Source organism: Calypte anna, chromosome 1 (assembly GCF_003957555.1).
Source record: "Calypte anna isolate BGI_N300 chromosome 1, bCalAnn1_v1.p, whole genome shotgun sequence".
Classification (NCBI taxonomy): domain Eukaryota; kingdom Metazoa; phylum Chordata; class Aves; order Apodiformes; family Trochilidae; genus Calypte; species Calypte anna.
Genome location: NC_044244.1, coordinates 160,865,849 through 160,879,252, shown reverse-complemented (window position 1 = coordinate 160,879,252; position 13,404 = coordinate 160,865,849). Strand labels below are relative to the sequence as shown.

Sequence of the window (13,404 nt, the reverse complement as noted above, 5' to 3'; positions counted from 1 at the left end):
TGTCTAAAACACAGGAACAAAATACAGCTTTCATGCTAAGAAACAAACATTGTTAGAAAAAAAACAAAATAGAAAAAAGTCACTAAACACAGAAAGAGCTTCTTTTTAATTTGGTGTTTGGGATTTTTTGTTTGGTTTTTGGTTTTTTGGGGGGGGGGTTTTGGTTTTTTTGTTTTCTTTTGTTTTGGGTTTTTTTGGCATTTTCAAAGCCAAATGGCCCTGACTACTGCTCCTGTTTTATCCACTCACCTGCATAGCAGCGGCCAACAAATCCACTGGCCTCTGAATTTCTATTTCAGAAATCCCTTCTATTTTTCAGGTGGGTGGGTGTAGAATCCCAAAAAGAATATTTGTCTCAAAACAGCCACCCTGACAAAATGGACATTGCACTTGGGTGGAGGCCTCACTCGATAGCCATCTAGACTCCGTTCTCACAAGGAGAGACCCCCATTTGGGTAACCACCCTGACAAATGGGCCCCATTCTGACAGGAGCAGTCCCTCCTTTAGGGGCCATCCCAATAAGCTGCACACTGTCCTTGCAAGGGGAGCTCTGTTTGATGGCCACCCTGACAGCAGGACACTGCCTAGCAGCCAAATACTTTCTAGCACAGCTTCTACTGTTTCTAGCAGTGAGTATATAAAGCAGTGCTTAATTGTTCTTTCTCTGTAGCCTGAAAGACGTATGGTGAGATGGTGAGCCACCAAACCCACCAATTTATCCAGGTCTGTGAACAACATTAGTGATTTACATTAAAGAACTAATTTTAACCCAGTTTAACAGACTGGTGAAATCTACTGTCAAAGCCCTTTCCCTTATACCCACACACAGTTTTTCTGGACTGCCTTCTGGATATCATTCACCACCAAAAAACAAGCTTACTCCTCACCCTCCACCCTTTTCTTGTTGTTTTTTTGTTTTACCCCCACAGAACAGAAGATCCAATAAACCCAAGTAGATACATATGGCCATTAAAATATAGTGTTTTGCATGGAAGTACAGCTTTTTAAGACTAATTCTTTTCTATAATATTTTTGGGAATTTTTGAGACTAAGAGCCTACAATGTCTCACATTCGATGCAGGGCAAAAAATACAGCTCTTTAACTTAGTCCAGAATACTCAGTGAAAATATACATCTGACCACAGTCTGTCACTCCTATCTATATTAGGAATGAGACCTTCTTTCTCTCAGTCATAAAAAACTGAGCATCATTTTCACCCTGACACCAAACCTCCTTCCAGTGTAAAGGAATTATCTACTGAAGAAGGCTAAATGAGATCAATATATTTTAAGTTCCTGGGGTGAAAATAACTTTCTTCAAGAATTAATAGAATCAAATTTCTTTTAGATGTGTGATAACCATTGATATTTCAGTCATGGAATTAGGTGGGACCATTAACAATAATTAAACAATATGCTCATGTTCACTCTGCTTTAATACTCACTTAATTGTCTAGAAGAATATGGTAATGTTTAATATTTAAATATCAGTGTGATTAAATATTAGTGTTAAACTAATATTAAGAAAGGCTGGAAAAGAGTTTTTAGAACTGTCCACAGGTCATTTGAGTTGCAACTGCCAAAAATGCTTTTTGAAATTTGCAATGTAAGCAGTTTCTCAAAAAGAAGCCTGACAGCAATCTCACAAATGTTAACTATAATTAATACACAACATTTTGAAGTTTGCGCTTAGTTCTGGGCTGTGCAAAAAGATGCACGTTTACCATAACAACCAGGATTCTCATTACTATACATCTTTGGAGGAGAAAAAATTGAGGACATCCCTGAGGAGAAGGACTTGGGGGTGATGATGGACCAGAAGCTCACCATGAGCCATCAGTGTGAACTTGCAGCCCAGAAAGCCAACCATGTCCTGGGCTGCATCAAAAAAAGCTTAGACAGCCTGTTGAGGAGAGGCAGTTCTCCCCCTCTACTCTGCTCTTGTGAGACCCTACCTGGAGTACTGTGTCCAGTTCTGGAGTACCCAACATAAGAAGGACATAGAGCTCCTGGAACACGTCCACAGGAGAGCCACAAAAATGATCAGAGGACTGGAGTACCACCCCTGTGAAGATAGGGGAGTACTTAGGCACCCCTGTAGACCTAAAGGGGACCTTACAAGAAAGCTGGGGTAGGAATTTTTGCATAGGCATGTAGTGAGGGACACATGAGAAATAATTGTTTGAAATCTGAAGAGGGGAGATTTAGACTTGATATTAAGAGGAAATTCTTTACTATGAGTTTGGTAAAAACACTGGAACATGTTACCCAGGGATGTTGTGGATGCCCCCTCCCTGGAAGTATTCAAGGCCAGGTTGGATGGTGCTTTGAGCAACCTGGTCTAGTGGAAGGTGTCCCTGGCAGGGAAGTGGGGTTGGAACTAGATGATCTTCTAAGGTTCCTTCCAACCCTTAGCCATTCTGTGATTCTATGATTCTATGACTGTAGCAGCTCAAAGAGTCAGAACAAAATGTACTCAACATTGACTCACCCTATTTACTCTTTCAAAAAAATAATTAATTTATGCTCTTTCTATTCTCCTAGAAATAAACAGAATTCCCTAACAGAAAATATTAAGCTGATAGGCCTCTCAGTCAAGTCTGCAACTTGCAAAATATCTGAGGAATTCCCCTAAAATCTACCAGGGTTAGTCCAAATATTCTTCTACCCCTTGGGGCCATTATACCGCCTCTCATGACTCATCCTTTCCCTTTCTCCAGAAATATTATTCTACATCAATCATTTATAAGAGTTCAGATCTGGTTCTGTTGCATAGTCCCATCACAGCAGTTTGAACTCCAACTTCCAAACAAACCTGCAGGGATTGTTCTAAACCAAACCAAACAAACAAATAAAAGAAAAAAAAGGAGAATTCATATTTTGAATTAGTTACTCATTGAAAAGCATATCCAAAGATGTTTGAGACAGGAAAAAAAAAAAAAAAAAAAGAAAGAAAAGAATAAGAAACCAAGAAACCAAACTAAAATCCAAGAAGAGCATTCCCTAGAAACTAGCTTTTCTCAGTCCTGAAGAGCTAACAGGGATTGTAGACAGGGATAAACATCAATTGCTTGCTTGCAAATGTAAAAGCTTTCATATTTGCCCATTTTACATCATAGCTGGAAATTATCAAAGTGCAATTTCCAATGTATTAAGGAGACAGAATATTATGCTTCTAGCTTTCAGTCATGTTTAATAAAGAGAAATCCTTTTAGTGAATGAACAGTACCCCTTAGCTACTTTTAAAATAATCCATCGAGAATATTACAATATTTCATAAATTTATAAAAAGCATTGTTTCTTTAAGGATATGCCCCAAAGAAGCACTACTTTCTTTTTCATGTATATAGAATAAAACTGCAAATGCTAAGTTTAGTGTTTGGTGGTTTGTTTTGGTTTGGGGTGGTTTTTTTTTTTGGTTTAGTGGGTTTTTTGTTTTTTTTGTTTTTTGTTTTGTTTTGTTTTTTTTTTTTGCTTTAATTATTAACAACAGTAAAAAGATTATTTAAGATTAGTTGTGTCAGAGTTTTGGATACCAAGTGTGACAGGCTCTGCAGGTGTACAGTCCTTTTCGTATTGATACAAATTGAATCTGAACATAGCAATTTATTCAGCAAATCAAACCAATCACTGCACTGCAGCTTTCTCTTTCACCTCTCATTTCCCAACCAACTACTCAAGCACTTTGCTACTTCTGCTGTACAGCAAGGTTTCAACCACTGTTTGGGGTTGTCTTATGGTGAGGGTATGGGGGTATAAAAGATTTTAAAAACTGTTATACTCTTCTAATGCTGCCACTAAGGACTGCATTCACATCTATTCCGTAATTCCATACTAGTTGTCTGTCTCTAAACATGCTACAGTTAAACGCATTTCTCTCCCTCTTACCCCTGTAAAAAAACCCTAACTATTGTTACACCTTGCAAAACATTTAAACATCTTGTAACTGAAATTTGTTCTATTAAACTGTGAATACTTGTCCAAAGATTACCTCAAATCTTTTTGCTTAGGAGCAATACTGAAAAGAGATGTTTTTAATGCAACTGCATTGTATGTTATTTTGCTAAAAGATATTTAAGCTAACCAGTCCTGCAAAAAAGTCAACACAAAAAGATCAAAGAATTAAAACTAATACCAGATTGACTAATAGATATGTGAAGATAGAAAATTAACCAGCTCGGGAAAAGCAAACTGGCAGCCAGCTAAAGAAAGAAAAAATTGAGCAATCTTACAGTGTTGAGCCAATATATAACCCTGGATTAATAGTTAGCCTTGGCAAGGCTCAAATGTGAAGATGCTCACATCGGGCATCCCAGACTTGCTGCTACCAGAGGTTGTTGCTATGGTAACCAGTGACAGTCAGCCAACAGTAAAATGAATTTAGAAAAGATAGTTAGGAAACACTGAAAGGAAGAAAGAAAAAGAAAAGAAGGGAAGAAGTTTGATGTCTGTAAGTAGATGCACAGTTCCAGCATTTGCCGCTTGCTCTAAGGCAGCAGAGGAATCCCATCACTGAAATGGAGCCAAATTTTTGGTTTACCTCTCAGACATTTGAAGGATATTCCTGCCTATGTGAGTTTGTCATTGAAAGAAAGTATTGTCTCGTTCACGCGACAGCTTGTCAGTGACTCAGCAATCCAGCAAAATCAGGGGCCTCTGAAAACTGCATGGAACTGTTAGCACATTGTTCTCATCTCAACTGTTTACAGGAAGCCTGGAGTGGCCCATTTCTGTCTTTTGCCTTTAAATCAGCCTAGGGATGGTTCCACCCTGACATGTAAAAGGGCTGAATGGAAGAAGTATTTGTCACCGAGAAAAAAGGATTTAGAACTTAACAAATCTGGTGGAAAGCTCCGGGTTTTTTAATTTGGTTTTGTTTTGTTTTGTTTTGTTTTGTTTTGTTTTGTTTTGTTTTGTTTTTTCCAAGCAAAGGACAAAGCAGAGACTGGTCGTTTTAAAAGTAAAATTTGGTTCAAAGGAAGCTTGCTGGAACTGCAGTCAGTGGACCATAAATCACAGTGCCCGTGCCCAGCTGTGCAGTACTGCATGGAAGAAAAGGTTTTAGATGGCAGAGTCCCTCGGCGATAGCTGTGGATGTGTATGCCAGAGAGGTAGTTATTGTTGTTTACTTGCTGTGCTATCAACATGGTATGCTAGAAAGCACACTTTTTAGGAATCAGTGTGTTTGCACTATATTATCTTATCTCTTGCAAAACATCATCCCAGCCCACTGGAAAACTCCCTCTGGAGCACTGGCAGAGAGAGATAAAAATGAAGTACTATGTCTGGTAAAGCTGAAGTGCTGAACTAGACTTCCCTACAAGCTCCTTTTCCTAAGATTGACTGTACACCACGATCAAGAGGATGAACAAGAAAACCTTGTCTTTAGCTCTGGAAATCTTCAGTGGCTGGTTTGTCTGTGTATGTTTTTGAAGCCTAGAAATGGCACAAAGGTGGGTAAAGACAAAAATGTTATGAGATAGAATCACAGAATCATAGAATCATAGAATTGGCTTGGTTGGAAGGGAACTCAGAGATCACCGATTCAGAGATAGTACAAGTGTGGAAGAAGCTGTTATTTTCAGAGAATATCAAGGTGGGAATTTATATAAAAATGTCCTTTTACAGAAATAGCAGGCACAACCACAGCTGAAGGAACTGGCTAACATTTCAGTTTCTCAGCCCTGGGAACACCAGGGCCCGAGTCACTTCACTCACCCTTCGGAGGTTGTGACTCAGGAAAATCACTTAGCTGTGCTCTCCTTTGTTTTCTCCGTAAGTAAAATGGAAAAATACAGACTCACTCAGAGTTTGAAAAGTGCTTTCATCTTTAAAGAAATGAAAAGTGCTAAGGGAGTGGTAAATATTGTTTGAGGAGATTAATACTTGGGTGATCAATATACATTATGAGACTGCTCTTACTCATCATGTTTCCCACAGCTAAGGTAATGCAAGAAGTAATATTATTATGTTTATTGCTGGTAGAAATGTGCCTATTGAAGGCTGCCAAGTTTCCTAGAACACAGGGAAAGCTGAGTTCTCTTTTGCTTGCACTTTAATGAAACGTTTACTGTAGAAAACAAAAATTATGCATGTCATCTGAATCAGTTTGGCTCAAGGTTTTTATTAATTGGTGCTTTGTGTTGACTTTCTTTTACTGGGTATTTCAGTGAATTAGGTTTTTATTGGTTTTGAAAATGAATAAAATCAGAATCAAGTCATTACCTAACACTCACAATGAGGATTCTTCTTGTATGATCTTTGAAGACTTTTACAAAGGCTTTGAGCTACAATTTCATCCTAAGCAAAGAAAGAGTACTGAGATAACAGAGTTCTCTCTTTTGCTAGAGCCACAAAAATAAGTCCAAATAGATTTCATCAAGTTCCAACTTACAAAAAGTTATATGCATTCAAGAAATAGGGCATATCTTTTTGGTAAGGAAGCAGACTTCTGCTATAAGTTTGTGAAACATTCCTACAAGCACAAGCAAGAAAAATAAAATTCTAAGCATTTGGAGAGTAACACAGACAATGTTAAAATACTTTGAATTTCAGATTTAGAACACTTGAGAGCAACCCTGTCAACAAATACAAATCAGAGATCACTGTATCATTATCTAGCTGATTTTTATAGAGGGTAGGTATATGGTAGAATTTATTGTAATTTCTTCATATTCAGAAAGCATAGGAGGTATTTTTTTGCAGATAAGAGCAACTTGTTATTTTTCATTAGGTGACTCATAATGCTCACTTAGATGATTATTATCCCTCTAAAAATCTGATCATTCAAAGTACTCTAAAAGATGAAAAGTAAATAGAAATCACCCTTGCAAAATCCCTTTGCTAATTTATTTCTAATGCATTTGAATCCATGGGAATAAGCTCAGTGGTCTTCAAGAATAATACCAGAAGCAGGTCCTCTTTGAAGTCTATGAGTTCCCCCAGAGCTTTTCAAACCTTTCTCAAAAAGCCTGGGTTGTAGAAGGCAAAAATGGACAAAGGTGAAGCTATGGAGATTTTCACACTGGAAGAAGCAATTCTTCCTTTCACACATGGTGTCTCCATAGCCATTTGCATTCTCTTTTGAAATCTTCAAGGGAAAAGTGAAACTCTTCTACATAGCAGAAGTGCATACTTACAACAATTAGGAAAGGGGGAAAAAAACCAAAACAAAACACCTGTAGTTCAGAACATAAAACTGTTCTGAGAGAACAGGTAGCCTTTTGAACATCAGTGTATCTTTGTCTGTAGTTTCCCAACATTTTCTTACTGTCATGCCTAACAGAAATAAACAAAGGTAGAGTCATCTAAGATTCAGCTCACTAAGAGTTGAAAAAAAAAAAAAGGTACTTTTAACTTATAAGTGAAATACAGTGATACATACACTTACAAAGGTAAGGTAGGAACTTACAGTTAGCCATCTGATCTAAAGGCTATGTTATACTAAAGAGAATAAATTCAGAAGAAACATTTATGCAATACCCCCTGTTGTTAATTCTAGGGATAAACATTACTTCTCAATAAGAAAATACAATTCTTTTGCTCCTTAATTTCATTAAATAATGAAAACACTTGTGCTTCTTTTGAGTACCTTTGAAGTGTTTGGCAGTAGTTCTAATGCTTTACACAAAAAAAGTCCTCTTTTCAGCTTTTAAAGCAAGAAAAAATAAAAGCAAGAGGAGTTAAATGCCAGTCATCTTCTACAAAAATTGGGGGTTTACCATTCCTGAATTCATTAACCATTGAAAGCTACCTAACACTGGAATAGATTACATATGCATAAAATATGAGAATTTACATGCTTTTTACTTGCAGTAGATCTGGCTTTGTCTTTATTAATTTAAGGAACAAATATGTTTTGTCTACGTAAGTAAAGGTTATGGGCCAAAAAACTTTTGCTTAAGGATCTTCTCTTTAGGTGCAAACCAAAAAATCTGAGGTTTGCCAACAGGCTGCAGATTGAAAGAATTATATTTTGAGTAGTCCTTTTGTGGGGACTAGATGCTCATACAAGAGATACGGAGAAACTCAGGAAGACTCCCTTTGTCTTCAGAGGGACCTTGGCATAATTTCTATATTCCAATGATCACAATATATTAGGAGAGAAAAAAAACAGATGTTATCACTTTGGAAAAATTAGCTCAAACTAATCTCTTTCATATTTTTAAAAAATAATTAAGAATAAGAATTTCCTAAATATTTCCTATGTATCTAAAAAGTAATTTATTTTGAAAAATTCCTTTTCTAATTTCTTTTTAATTGCAATTGAAAAGGAAACCATACACTCTCAAGCAAAGTATTAAGAATAAAAAAGAGTCATGGTAAAACCACAAGCGGTCCAAACTCCTTTCATTTGATCCTTTGTTAACAAAAAAACAAGGGAGTTTAGCCATAAATGACTTAGTGAATTTATTTATTCTTTTTAATTGAAACTTCTTAATTGTCTTACTTGCAGAATACTCTTGTTAATTATCTGCCTGTCAGTTTCTATATGCATTGGTGCTAGGAAGCACAAATGGCCTAGCCTCTAAAACTACTAATCTGATAGTCTGACCCCTGATAAATCAATGTTATAATCTATATCTTGCTGCCTTTTGCTTTAGCTGTCTGTGAGATGCTTTGATGAATATCTGCCTTACAGGAGGAACAGGAAAATTACACCATGTGCAACTGGCTTGAACTGTTGTGCAACCATGGGACACTGAACCACTCTGGGGAAAAAGTTAAAATGAACTCCAGTAGATAAATGTCAATTTCAAGGGTTTTGACATTATATTATATTTAAATTAAAGGGGATGGTATTCTGGTTCCTTTCTGCTCTGAACCTGTTGGTTTTTCCTTTTCAGAAGATTCTGATAAAATAAATATGTGATCATCCTCTGCCAAGGCTCTCACTTCCTCTTCGGTGCAGACAGCAGGGTTTATATGATAAAAATTTAATGGCCGTGGACCTGCATAGCAATGTGAGTTACCAGCACATTTTCAATAACACTTGGTGTCTGCAAGGACTGGCATCAGGTGATATTCCTGCTGTCAAATTCTGTGTGTCCTAAGAGGCAGGCTGCGTGGAGATAGAGGCAGCACCAGAGAAAGCTCCATTATCATGCAGCAGTCATACAGATGAAATGGACATTTATGAATCCCTGCCAAAGAAACTATATTATGGACTTTAAATAAAAATGAGGGCTGAATAAATGGTGAACTACATGCTGGAGAGGCTGATTTCTAGATTGCCCTGTCTATTCAGGCTCAGTCAGCTGTAGAGACTATCCCTTGTTGAGCAGTTTGGAGTTCTCCATGAAACTCAGCCATTCTAGGTTTGAAAAAGCAGCTGCCAAATCTTTTATAGTCATGGTGAAAAAGGATTCCTCAGCTGCCTCAGCAGGCATTTTGCTTGTAGCATACTATGGTAGTATGGTGACTGCCACAAAGTGTATTATTTCTCAAATGTAATTCTCAAATGCTTTCCAAAGAGAGACTTACAGTTTTACTCCTCTGCCAGTCATAGCATGGTGCCAACTCAAGGGATTAGATTTTGGTCTCTAAATTACTGCTACTGTTCAGGAATCACAGTCCTCTCAGATGTGTCACTGCACACTCATGATACTTCCACCCGAGTCACTAAATCCAGAGAACTCAAATTGTTTATTTTATTTTGGTATGCATCTTTCAGAAAATGCCCCAGGAAAAAAATACAATTTTGAATTAAAAGAACTAAATTATAGGATGTGGAAAAGTTTTTAAAAACTCAGAGGAACAGCAAGCCTGCCATAAACCTGTAAGGTAAATGGATGAATTCCAGATTGCACTACCCCTCTACATATGCCAGTGGTTCAAGTAGGATGCTAGTGATACAACCTGCAAGATTCATCTTGAAATATATATTCAAATATAAAGCTGTCATGTCAATGGCTAGCACTTTCCCAGGAAGAGAAATGCATAGCCCCTTTTTTGATAGACCATTAACCCAACACAATTATTTCCTTTTCACTTTCCACCCATCTAAACAAAAAGCTCCACATAATAAAACACAAAATAAATTTACTCATTACACGTCAAGTCAATTTCAAGAGGCTCACTCTCCCACACTGTTTATTATATTTTATATTCCTTTGAAAATTGGCTTATATCATTAAGAAAAAGATGATTTGTCTTAGCTCTCCTACTCTTCCCCCCTAAAAAAAAAGCAGCAGAGGGAAAGGGAAAACTTTCTCCTTGACTGCCCTGAAACAGGAAAAAAAAAATATAAATTAACTTTCTTTTCTGCTTATTTGTACAATTTAAAATGATAAAATTCACTTCACACTTCAAACCTCTACAAGGACACTTTGCCTCAAGTGAAAGTAGTTCCACATGGACCATTTTGTGCTTGTCTAATGTGTAAATTTGCCGTTTTATGTTGAAGTAAGGATAAGCAACTATATAGTGCATATACAGTAACTCAGCTATCACTTGAGCCCCACAAGTGCCATGCCCGAAGGCATGCTACAGGCCATGCTTCATAAGGCAAGCAAAGTATTTTCAGTGGACTATCCTCAGTGGCACAGCCTATAACAGAATATTTTCTAGACCTAGTGAAGCAATATGTTCCAGAAAATACAACATTTTTTCTGGAAGGCAAAAGGATAAGACATTGTGAGGCCATTTTTCTGAGTGTATCAGTTAAATTTTAAAGCACACAAAGTTCTGGGTAAGCATTCTGTTCCATGATGCACTCTCACTTTTACATAAACAGATTTCTGTTGGCTTTTACAGAACAGGAATACTAAAGACAACCAGGACACCATTGTCTTCCCACCAGAAAAGCACATATGGGTATGACTTTATGAATAAGGATCTTTGTAGTAAAGATCTCCCCAGCACCACAATGCCTAGTACCAGGCAGCACATAGCACTGATAATATGCAGTGTGATGTACAATGATGGTCTGAACTGCATCTCCTCAAGGAAAGGCAAGAGAGTAGCAACTTTCCAAATCCAAGAGTTTCCAAAATGTAAAACAGACCATTTTACCACACCTGGAAACAGTCATCCCAATGTCTGGGGGTTTGTTTGTTTGTTTGTCTGTTTTTCAGTCACCTACAACTGCAATTTCAGTGGTGTGCACCACTGCAGGAAAGGACTCAAAAGCGAAGAACTTACTGTGAAGAGCAGGTTCTACCACTCATCATCATTTGCATCAACATCCCTCCTTGCACCCAGCTCTCCTCCTGCTGGTCCAGACCTTGGTGTGACTCGCACCCTGGCCCAGCCAGTTCCCAGGCAGCTGCCCAGGGCTGGGGTTGCCCCCCACTGCTCCCAGGTGCCTTGCTCGTGGATGGAGCAGTGTGGCCCTGCCCTGACAGCCCCATGGGGACACCCCTAATCTGCCAGCCCCAGCCCCACAGGGAGCTTCTGTTCCACATAATGTGCAGGCATGAACAGAGTACAAGAGATGGGTTGACCACAAATACCTGTGTAATAAAGGAAAGAAATAGACATGATTTGGTGATAAATCAAAGCCTCCTCTTATTTTATTCCAGATTTTTCCAATCAAGTTTCACCAGCCAAACTCTTCACCTTGTAAATGCAGAGAATGATGCTAAGTAAATCTGAGTGTGATTCTCTTTTTTTTTTTTTTCTTTTCTTTTTTAATTATTCTGGTTGATTTGTTTCGCACCACAAAGCTCCTCACTGAGGTAAGACTCCTTGTACACAAGCACCTACACCATGCATCTGTAATCATACCCTGTAAATGGCATCAGCAAAAGAAAGGAGTGACATTTTTTCCTCTTGATCACAACAGAATAAACAACATTTTAAAGGTTAAATTATTCAAATTCTACAGTTACCTGTTAAAAAAAAATGACGCCTCTGCTGTACCTTCAGATTTCTAACATCCAATTATTTTGATTTTTTTTTATCCTGTCCCAGGCATCCTGACTACTGCTGCTTAAGGGGCTAAAAAAAAAAGTGTTGTAAGTAGTGGCAACTCATTTACTTCCACTGATAGCTACAGCTCTTGATACACGGCTTTCAACTCTACTCAGAGAAGTTAGATGAACTATGTAGCAAGTTGGTAAAATGGAAACAGACAACTAAATGCATATCGCAATGCCTTGTACACTGAGAAAAGCCTATTTGGGTGTCAACTTTAAATTTTTTAAGGTCAAACTAGACAGTCGTAGGGAAGAATTCTCCTATAGTACTTAAAACAGCCTCTGTATATTCTAAGGCAAAATAAAACAAAACTGGGGAATCCAATCTGAAATTCAGTTTTAATTGATACACATCCTTGGAATCCAACTGTTGATGATGCTACTGGTTACTCTATAAGGCTGATGGAGTCTAAGCCCACACCAGCAAAAAACCTTGCCCTTCAGTGACAGAAGAGGCTATACAGTATTCAGAAAACATCATATAATTTATAAGGTTTTCCTGATTTTTAATTTTATGGTCCTATCATTATCTACTGAAAACCAGTGAAACAAAGTGCAACAAGGGATTCTACAAAGTACCTATGTGTGATTGTGTAACCAGAATTTAATACAGATTCTCCTTTCTTACTGTCTTTCCTGTCAATTCCTTATAGCCCACTTCTATTGCCTCTCAGGGGCATCCCTGCTGCTGATCTGGCTTTGATTTTGCATAGATTATCCAAGATGCAGGTTTATGCATGAATATCCACTGTTCTTTAACTTAAATACACAGCATTTTGAGAACAGAAAAGCATCAGAGTATGACAACTTGAATAATTTTGTCTCTTCCTTATCAGTCCATTAAAGTTATATCTTCCAGAGGTATCCAGAGCATTTCATTCAGACCATTCTTTTACCCAAGTTTCTCAGGTTGAAACACTATAAACTCTTTCATACAGTTATGAAAAATAACTAAAAGGAATCAGGAAAACAGCCATAACACACTGTGTAAAGTAACATAATGACTGAACTCATAAAAAGAGATGCTGACTGAGAAATTTAAAGTTTTTCAAAACTTTTGATCTTATTTATACATGTGAAGGTTTGATGTGAAAGCTTGATGTCAACTGTAAAGAGAAACATCTCTCAAGACAAAAATAAAAAACAGATTTCCTCTTGAAACCTACCCAATGATAACCAACAAGTTTCTGATCTTGAAGAGAACATCATGCAGGTGTCTTGCATTTAATATTACCTTATGCCAAACAGCCCTAGTTTTTCCTCTCATTATATTTTCTTCATAGATAAGTGTTTGGTTTCACACATTTGATAAAAAACAACCTTACTGGGAGTAGATGATCATTAAGCCTTATCAGAATAACCACCCCACTACATTTGCTTTGCATAGGGTTCCTGAGATAACAGGATGTTTTGCAAGGACCCATATGAAAATTATAACAATAATTATTTTCATTTGTGAAAATCTCATTTATTAGTAAGCAGATT

General features: G+C 37.4%; 1 protein-coding gene across 3 annotated transcripts in view; it reads right to left on the bottom strand.

The window, feature by feature from the left end:
- Window positions 1-13,404, bottom strand: part of PCDH9 (protocadherin 9) — a 668,074-nt gene that overhangs the window by 505,263 nt on the left and 149,407 nt on the right. The window lies entirely within an intron of this gene.